Source organism: Saccopteryx leptura, chromosome 6 (assembly GCF_036850995.1).
Source record: "Saccopteryx leptura isolate mSacLep1 chromosome 6, mSacLep1_pri_phased_curated, whole genome shotgun sequence".
Classification (NCBI taxonomy): Eukaryota; Metazoa; Chordata; class Mammalia; order Chiroptera; family Emballonuridae; genus Saccopteryx; species Saccopteryx leptura.
Window position 1 is genome coordinate 171,127,603 of NC_089508.1, and position 9,408 is coordinate 171,137,010.

A 9,408-nucleotide genomic window follows, 5' to 3' on the forward strand; every position below is an offset into this window, starting at 1 on the left:
GCCCTCTGGCCCTTGGGGGCCTCTTTCCCCGGGACTCATCCTGAGGGGACTCACTCCCGGCCAGCACACCATATCTGCCTGGGGTGTTCCGGCGGCCCAGGGTCCACAGTTCCCCTACACATGAGTGAGGTTTATAAGGAGCTTTTGATTCTTTGATACTATATATTGTATTATATGTCAGCACAGCCTGAGACACTTGGGACATGTGATAAGACTTCCTCACATTTTCATAGCAGCTGACACCCTAGAAAGCATTCTTCCACACTTTCATAATAGTACCAGTAATAAAAACAACATCCCCTTTACAGAAATATAAAGGAACACATAAAATGCAACATGATAGTGCAAATTCAAAATAAGAGCTGAAGAATAAAGAAAAACAAAGATACAGCTCATCCAGGGTCAGAGTGGATTATAAAATATAATCAAACCAATAGACATAGATCATACATGCCAGAGCTGCTGTTTCTAAGTTCCGAGTCTTCATAAAGCCGCAGAATAAGCAGGGGGACCTATGTAATTAAATTCTCATGAGCTCAGTCGGTTAGAGCATTGTCCCCATACACCAAGGTTGTGGATTTGATCTCTGGTCAGGCCACATACAAGAAGCGACCAACATATGCATAAATAAGTGGAACAACAAACCAATGTTTCTCTTTCTCTCTTTCCCTTCCTCTCTCTCTCTCTCTCTCTCTCAAATCAATCAAATGGAAAAAATCCTCACAAGTATCTTGCAAGTTCGATATTATCGCTAATTTGCAAACGATGACAATGAGCCTTGGGGAGACTAGGGGCTCTTTCGGAGGTCCCACGGGCTCTAACAGTAAAGTCAGTTCCTTGACCCCATGCCCCTTCCTCAGTCGTCAGACAGGCTGGCCCTGCAGCCTGGAAGGCTCTTCCTGCCCCTTTCTTGATGACACTGCCACCGTTTCTTTCTTCACATCTCAGCTTAAATGTCAGCTCCTGCGGGACCCCTTCCCTGACCCCTCATTTCATCTCTCTCTGATAGTTTGTTTGTAGTGAGTCTTCGTAACACCCCCCACAGTGGATAATGAGGCATTTGCTCAACACTCGATCCCTCACTGCGGCGGGGTGGGGGTGGGGATGGCATCTGTCCTGAATGGGCAGCACCTAGATCAGAGCCTGGCACATTCAGGGGCTGACACTTCGGTGAATGAATGAGAACTCGCGTTCATAGCCGTTAGATCATCTTGTCTTCCTGGGAGATCTCACAGAGGCCTGACTCCTGGGACTGGGTCCCTCAGAGCTCACCTCATCCCGTTCCTGCACGACAGAAAGGGGAAACTGAGGTCGGAGAGGGCAAGGGACTTCCCGGGATCCCACAAGGGTTACACACAGAGCTGGAGGAGAGCAGGTCCCAGTTCCAGGCCCAGAGTGGCCCTAACTGGGTGAGGTTTGTATCTGTGGAAGGGTAAAGTGAGGCAGGACAGCCTCGCAATGTCGCTGGGGGGAGGGGCTGCCTAGGACAATGTGGCCCTCCTGGGGGGGGGGGCGTGGTGGAGAGGCCTGGTGGCCTGTCTGGGAAGGAATCCAGCAGGGGCCTTGCTCGGCTTCCTCCCTACACAGGGGGAAGTAAACACATTCCTGGGCTGTGCAGGCACACACACACACAACCCGCCCCCCCAGCTCCAGACGCCCCACCAGCTGTTGAGCGACAGAGGGGAAGGCCCAGATAGAATACATGACTCACTCAGGGTCAGAGTGGTGCATGGTGGCTGGTTCCCTGTGCCAGGCTGCTTCCTGAGAAGGACATACTGTCTCTCTCCCCACCAGACCTGTGCAGAGGCCTGGGGACAGCTGGGCTAGATGCCAGCCAGGCTGGGCCTCTCTGAGGATCAGTACCTGGTCCCCTCCACTGGCCAGGCCAGAGAGAAAGAGGGCACTGGGAACCCAGACCAGGCAGGAATGGCCTCCTATTGTACAGATGGACTAACCAAGGGCCAGGAGGGCAAGGACTTGCCCCACGTGCCACAGCAAGACTGTGGCTAAGCCAAGACCAGAAGCCAGGTCTCGTGGACAATGGTTTCGTGTGCCCCTGACCATGTCCCAAACCCTCCAGCCCCCACCCCACTCCTTTCTCCCTTCAGCTCTGTCTGACCCTCTGCACATGCTTCTTCTGCCCAGAATACCCTGCTTGAACTTTCTTGATCGGGCAAACTCTTACCTGTACGTTCCAGCACACAGGGCAGTGGCCCGGGGCAGGGTGGGCCCCACCACAGCAGCTGTCCTCGGATGCCAGCCAGCGCTGCCAGCGCAGCGGCTGTGAAACCTGCTTCTTGGCAGCAGCCAGGAATGATTCACAGGGAGTGGAAGGAAGGAAGGCTTGGGTGTCACCCTATGTGAAGGCTGAGAGTCATGAAGAAGCGCCTGGGATCTAGATCGGGAGACTTGGCCCTGACCTGCCTCTCTCTTCAGTCAGGGGACCCGAGGGGGGTGCTTCAGCCCCTCGGGGACCTGGCATGGAGGCTCGGACTCCTGAGTGTGGACTTAGAACCGTAGCACAGATTTCCACACGTGTCAGCTGCAGTTGATTGATAGTAGCTGTGTGGGACACTGTGTTAAGGAGGATTCAGAGGAAGGAAGTCTGGTTTAGACCCACTTTTTACTCTTTTTTTTTTTTTTTTTTTTTTTTGTATTTTTCCGAAGCTGGAAACGGGGAGAGACAGTCAGACAGACTCCCGCATGCGCCCGACCGGGATCCACCCGGCACGCCCACCAGGGGGCGATGCTCTGCCCCTCCGGGGCGTCGCTCTGTTGCGACCAGAGCCACTCTAGCGCCTGGGGCAGAGGCCAAGGAGCCATCCCCAGCGCCCGGGCCATCTTTGCTCCAATGGAGCCTCGGCTGCAGGAGGAGAAGAGAGAGACAGAGAAGAAGGAGAGAGGGAGGGGTGGAGAAGCAGATGGGCGCTTCTTCTGTGTGCCCTGGCCGGGAATCGAACCCGGGACCCCTTGCATGCCAGGCCGACGCTCTACCACTGAGCCAACCGGCCAGGGCCTAGACCCACTTTTTACATTTTATCATTCCCCTGGGTTGAGATGTCTCTAAGGGCCCTGCCTGTCCTAGAATCTGAATCAGCAGCTGTCCGAGCTTGGGGAGGGCCTGAGAGCAGGCAACAGGGCTCCCCCCACCCCAAGCAAAATCAGGCAGGTCACCCCACCTACACGCACACACACACACACACACACACAAACCTGACTCTTGGAGGAGATAAGGGTCCTTCCCGGGCAAGTGGGCCTCTCCAGCCCTCTCCCTCTGCTGGCCCCAGGTCAACATTCTTTCCAGCTTGCTCCAGCCCCTGGCTTTCCTCTTGCGTTCTTGCTGCTGTTGCTGCTGCTGCTGCTGACTTATTCCCACCAGGTCAGCAGGGCATTAGGCTAAGCTGCTTCCTGCCTGCTGCCAGGAAGGGCTGCGAGGGGTCAGGGAGAGAGAGGGGAGACGGGCTAGAAAGCTGAAGTCCAGAGCCCAGGCTGATAAGCAGCCCTGGCCATTGCCCTGAAAAGGATTTCCTATGCTGCTTCCCTCTTCCTCCTGAGTGTGGCCCTGGTCCCTCCTCCAGCGCCATCTGCAAATGGGGAATAAGGCACTAAATTCATTCTGACAGCTGGTGGTGAAGGGATTGTACTGGGTTTGAGGCAGGATAGTAAGAAAATTGAGGCAGGATAGTAGGGAGATTCCTTGGCAAGCAGAATGGGGAAACTGAGACAGCTGAACAAACTGGCCGAGCAATTTACAGAAGGTCACCTGGCGGAAAGCCCCAGGTGCCTAGCAACGGGCGAAACTGGTGCTGGACCTTGCCACCAGGGTGGCCTTTTCTCCTCTGGCTTATCGCTGGCCCCGTGGTTTAGATCCCCTGACCTTTCCTCCCTAGAGATCACATCCAGGTCTCAGTTGTATTTCAGCCCCAGGCCCAGAAATGCAGCAAAATCAGGCAGGTTACACCAGGATCGGCTGCGATGACTAATGACCCCCTGCTCTGGCACTGACCCATCAGTGATGACCACAGCTGTGAGAGAACACACCTGGAAAAACTGATGACTATTCTATTGAGATCCTTCCCTGAGACCTCCCCTAAACTCAGCCTTTGAAACCCGCAGGACAAGGGGACCCAGCCTGCGTTCTCCTCCTCGGCCTGGCAGGGCCTTTCTCTGCCCCTCTCCTTCCACCACGGGCACGCATCTCCTAAACTCTGAGGGTCCCCACGAGACTCGCAACCGGGGGGAGCCGTGGGCAGCAGCAGCGTGTCCTGGGCTAACCCTCTGAACCTGTCCCCAAGGCCCCCTCTTCTCTGACTTCTCAGTGAGCTGACAGCAGCCCCTCAGTGACTCACGTCTTTCCTGTGTTTCTAGAAAACCAAAGCAGCGCACCCAGGCTCTCCTGCTGCTGCTTCGACCCTAAGCCCTTCCTTGTTTCACTGTCCCCAGCTTTAGTAAACTACTCTCAAGATCACCTGGACCCATGCTGTGAACTCTTTCCTGCACAAAATCAAGAACCCATATACTACAAGCCGGCCTGAGACAGACCCGCTCTGGGCCTGGTAACAGGCTGACTAGTGTCTCCCCAAAACTCATGTTCACCAAGAACCTGTGAGTGTGACCCTATTTGAAAATAAGGTCTTGGCACACGTCATTAAGTTAAGATGAGGTCATATTGGATTAGGGTTGGTGCCATGACTGGTGTCTCTATGGGACATTTGGACAAGAGACAAAACACGGATACCCACAGAGAGATGCCACGTGAGGACGGAGGCAGAAGTGGGAGTCGTGCAGCCACAAGCCAAGGAATTCCAGAGCTAATAGAGGCTGTAAGAGCCAAGGAGGACACTCCTTTATAGTTTTTGGAAAGAGTGTGGCCCAGTGACACCTTGATTTTGGACTTCTGGCTTCAACGGTTGTATAAGATAAAATATTGTTGTTTTAAGCACCCAGATAGGAAATAAAGACATCCCGGGATGTCTACAAGCAAGTGTTGGCCACACAGTGGCTACTCAATAGAGGGCGCCCCCATGACTGCACCTGGAGTGCTAGTTTCCGGCCTGCCTCCCTCCTCCACCCCGTGCCCTCCTGCCCACCTGAGCAGTGGTCTTCCTGACTCACAGCCCGCAGTGCCTGCCTCCTCCACCCCTGCGCCCTCCTGCCCACCTGAGCAGTGGTCTTCCTGACTCACAGCCCGCAGTGCCTCCCTCCTCCACCCCTGCGCCCTCCTGCCCACCTGAGCAGTGAGTGGTCTTCCTGACTCACAAGCCCGCAGTGCCTGCCTCCTCCACCCCTGCGCCCTCCTGCCCACCTGAGCAGTGAGTGGTCTTCCTGACTCACAGCCCGCAGTGCCTCCCTCCTCCATCCCTGCGCCCTCCTGCCCACCTGAGCAGTGAGTGGTCTTCCTGACTCACAGCCCGCAGTGCCTCCCTCCTCCACCCCTGCGCCCTCCTGCCCACCTGAGCAGTGAGTGGTCTTCCTGACTCACAGCCCGCAGTGCCTCCCTCCTCCACCCCTGCGCCCTCCTGCCCACCTGAGCAGTGAGTGGTCTTCCTGACTCACAGCCCGCAGTGCCTCCCTCCTCCACCCCTGCGCCCTCCTGCCCACCTGAGCAGTGACTGGTCTTCCTGACTCACAGCCCGCAGTGCCTCCCTCCTCCACCCCTGCACCCTCCTGCCCACCTGAGCAGTGACTGGTCTTCCTGACTCATAGCCCGCAGTGCCTCCCTCCTCCACCCCTGCGCCCTCCTGCCCACCTGAGCAGTGGTCTTCCTGACTCACAGCCCACAGTGCCTCCCTCCTCCACCCCTGCGCCCTCCTGCCCACCTGAGCAGTGAGTGGTCTTCCTGACTCACAGCCCACAGTGCCTGCCTCCTCCACCCCTGCGCCCTCCTGCCCACCTGAGCAGTGAGTGGTCTTCCTGACTCACAGCCCGCAGTGCCTCCCTCCTCCACCCCTGCGCCCTCCTGCCCACCTGAGCAGTGAGTGGTCTTCCTGACTCACAGCCCGCAGTGCCTCCCTCTCTCTGGGCACAGATTCTGCTGCAACTGCCACACTGCAGGGTTCAAGCCAGACTGGATGTGTGCAGGTAGATGTCAGTCTCACGATGGTGGCTGAGACCAGGCCCATAAAAGGCCGGTTTCCCACAGTGCTGAAGACAAAGGTGGACAGGGGCCCTCAGCCGCTACTCAACTCTAGACTCTGTTGAGGGACAAAATTCAATCAGGTACATCTGGTTGAAATCTAATTAGCTTTATTAAATAATTCATGAACTGGGTAGCATACTACTTAGTAAGTAGAAGAGAACTCCAGGAGTTGTACTTAATGGAAGGTTTTTACAAGATGAAAGAAGGTAGGACTAGACAGAGAATAGAGTGGGTTATTTCAGGCAAGGTCACCTTCCCTTAGGGACAGGCAAAGGGGTCTTAGAGACAGATAACCTCACTGGTGCTGACCAGCGCATTCCAGACTAATTGGTTTAAAATTCCACTCCTGGAAGAGGCTGAAACTACAATTAGACTAAGTGTTAAGTCTTGGTGACACTTAGCAAAAGTGACTCCATTTTGCTAAGCAAAATGTGACAGGGGTGGAGGAGGGAGGCACTGCGGGCTGTGAGTCAGGAAGACCACTGCTCAGGTGGGCAGGAGGGCACAGGGGTCTCCTATTTCTTTGAACAACTCTAAGCTTCCTGAGGGTAGTGGCCAAATCCACTTTGTACCTTCAGCACCTGGCAAGAGCCTGGCATTTAATAGCACTTACTATGAGCCCAGCCCCATTCTAAGTGCTTATGTTTATCCTTCACAACAATTCTATGAAGTGCCATCAATATCCCCATTTTATAGCTAAGGAAACTGAGGCACAGAGAACTCACATGACTATAAAGTGGCAGAGCCAGGATTCAAATCCAGGGGGTCTGGCTGAGAGCCCAGGCTTTTATCTACTTACTACCAATATTTATTGAAGTAACAAAAGTCCAAAACCAGACTGCAGCCCACGACAAATTCATACATGTTGTCTTGAGGCCCAATCCCCGTCCCCAACTGAGATCTATTACTAGCCCCCCACTGAAGGCAGGTGTCATGGGGAGGGTGCCATTCTTTATGCACAGTGGCCCAGGAAACAGCACCAGTTCTGTTTTTTGGGGTTGTTTTTGAAAAGATTTTATTGGCCTAGCCTGTGGTGGCACTGGGGATAAAGTGTCAACCTCCAAAACTGAGGTCGCCGATTCGAAACCCAGGGCTTGCCTGGTCAAGGCACATATGGGAGTTGATGCTTCCTGCTCCTCCCCCCCTTCTCTCTCTCATTCTCTCTCTCCTCTCTAAAAGAGAGAAAGAGATGAGAAGCTGGAAGCATCAACTCATAGAAGCTGCTTCCTATATGTGGCAAGCCCAGGGTTTCAAACTGGCAACCTCAGCATTCCAGGTCAATACTTTTCCCACTGCGCCACCACAGGCCAGGCACGGCCTCAATTCTAATTGAAGTTGGCTGTCTCTTTAATCAACCCTACTCTGCAATCTTGCCGACATGCCCTTGGGAGCCCATGGTGACTTCCATAGTTGAAGGCCAGGACCCAAGTGGGTCCCAGCCCTCAACACTCAGCCCTCAGGACAGAAAAAATCCCTTTGGCCAGAAACAGGTTCAGTGGGTTATGAGGACCAAATTGGTAAACAAGCAGGCATAGCTTTTGCCTTCCCACACCCTGCCCAGGGGACTCCCAGAGGGCTGGTGTGTCAGCTGCAGGGATTGAGGGGTTGTCACTCCTGGATGTATCATTAACCCACCTGAGGGGGCCAGGTGTAAGGAAATGGTCATGGTTCAAAGGAGCTCAGCACGCACTCTTGAATATTAGACAAGATAATGTATCTTAGATTCATCCACTACAACAGCCGTTGGGCTATGTCTGTCTGCAGCTCCTTCCCCAGCCACTGACTCAGCTCTTCCTTCTTGAGGGCTTTAAGGACCAGAGGGAGCAGAGGAGAGAAGCTGCCAGGCTGCGCTCTGAGCCTGCTCTCCCTGCGGCTGTAGGAGGGGAGCCCATAGGAGGGACGCCCCTAGCAGGGAGGGGCAGGAACACACAGCCCCTCGGGAACTCTCCAGCCCCGCCTCCATTTCTCCATCATCCCCACTTTCTCCAAGGCCCTGGCAGTGTCACAGTCGAGCCTCAGTTTCTCCCTCTGTAACATGTGGATAAAAATAGTCCCCACTTGCAGTAGCTTGCCAGGGCTATTATAACAAAGGACCACAGACTAGGTCCTAGTTCTGGAGGATAGAAGTCAGAGATCAAGGTGTTGGTGGGGCTGTTCCTTCTGAGGGCCGTGAGAGGGAATCTGTCCAGGCCTCTTTCCTGGCTTCTGGAGCTTCTGGCCACCTTTGGTGTTCTTTGGTTTTGACACACATAACCCCGATATCTGTCTTCATGTCACGTGGGCCTCCCTTGGTCTGTGTCTCGGTGCGCAAACTTCCCCTTTTTGTAAGAACACCAGTCGTCCTGGTCGAGTAGCTCAGTTGGTTGCAGCATCGTCCTGATAAGCCAAAGTTGCAGTTTGATCCCTGGTCAAGACACATGCAAGAATCAGCCAATCAACGCATAAGTGGAACAACAAATTGATGTTTTTCTCTCCCTCTTTCTCTCTCAAATTAATACATTTAAAAAATAGAAAATAATAAAATATCAAGACACCAGTCATGTTGGATTAGAGCCCATCTTAATGACTTCATCTTAGCTTGAGCATCGGCAGACTCTATTTCCAAAGACAGTCACAGCCACAGGCACTGGGGGTTAGGGCTTCAATCTCTTTTCAAGGGGGCACACAATTCAACCCGTGACACCTCCTCGCAGAAACACTGAGTGGATTAAAGGAGCTAATGCACAAAGTGCCTGCCACACAGCGATCACTCAACAAACGTTCTGTATTATCACATTGTGACTTCACTGCAGAGTGGCTGCCGGTGTGTCCTGTGAGGTGAGGTGACTGCCGCAGGGACGCGTGACTGCATCCCTGGAATGTGGCTGCTGGTGGCTCCAGGATTTCACTGTGAGGACAAACTTGGAGGTGGACCGGAGTGGGAACAGCCACTGACAGTTCTGAAATCTCACACACAAATCCACAAAGACAGCAATGGTTCTGAAGACACTCTGAGTCCCACTTAATGTGTGGCTCTGAAATTGTCAGTTGTCCATCCATATCAGATACTGCCACTGTTGTTATCACTCCTTTGCGGTGGTTTGTAGGGGAGGCGATGGTCATCGCTGGTGTGGGTGGGGTGAGTACTCCCAAGATGACCCTGACACAGTCACCGCGTGTGCCACGTTGCTGTGGTCAGGCTGATAGCCCCAAGCTGCTGAGTCATGGGGTGACGTTGGAATCCCCACTATGTGCCTAAGCCCCTTCAGCAAGGCTGCGCTTTGGTGTGT

The 9,408-nt window shown here is 54.0% G+C and overlaps 1 long non-coding RNA gene across 3 annotated transcripts; it reads right to left on the reverse strand.

Moving 5' to 3' along the window:
- Positions 1-249: 249 nt before the first annotated feature.
- Positions 250-3,542, reverse strand: LOC136375948 (uncharacterized). Of its 3 annotated transcripts, XR_010746126.1 has the most exons (3): positions 3,214-3,542; positions 2,186-2,293; positions 250-1,284 (listed from the first exon to the last, which is right to left on the reverse strand). It is a non-coding gene; the product is annotated as an uncharacterized lncRNA (long non-coding RNA). The 3 variants fall into 3 exon arrangements; XR_010746124.1 differs by lacking the exon at positions 2,186-2,293; XR_010746125.1 differs by lacking the exon at positions 3,214-3,542 and having other exon boundaries at positions 2,186-2,620.
- Between the last annotated feature and the right edge of the window lie 5,866 nt (positions 3,543-9,408).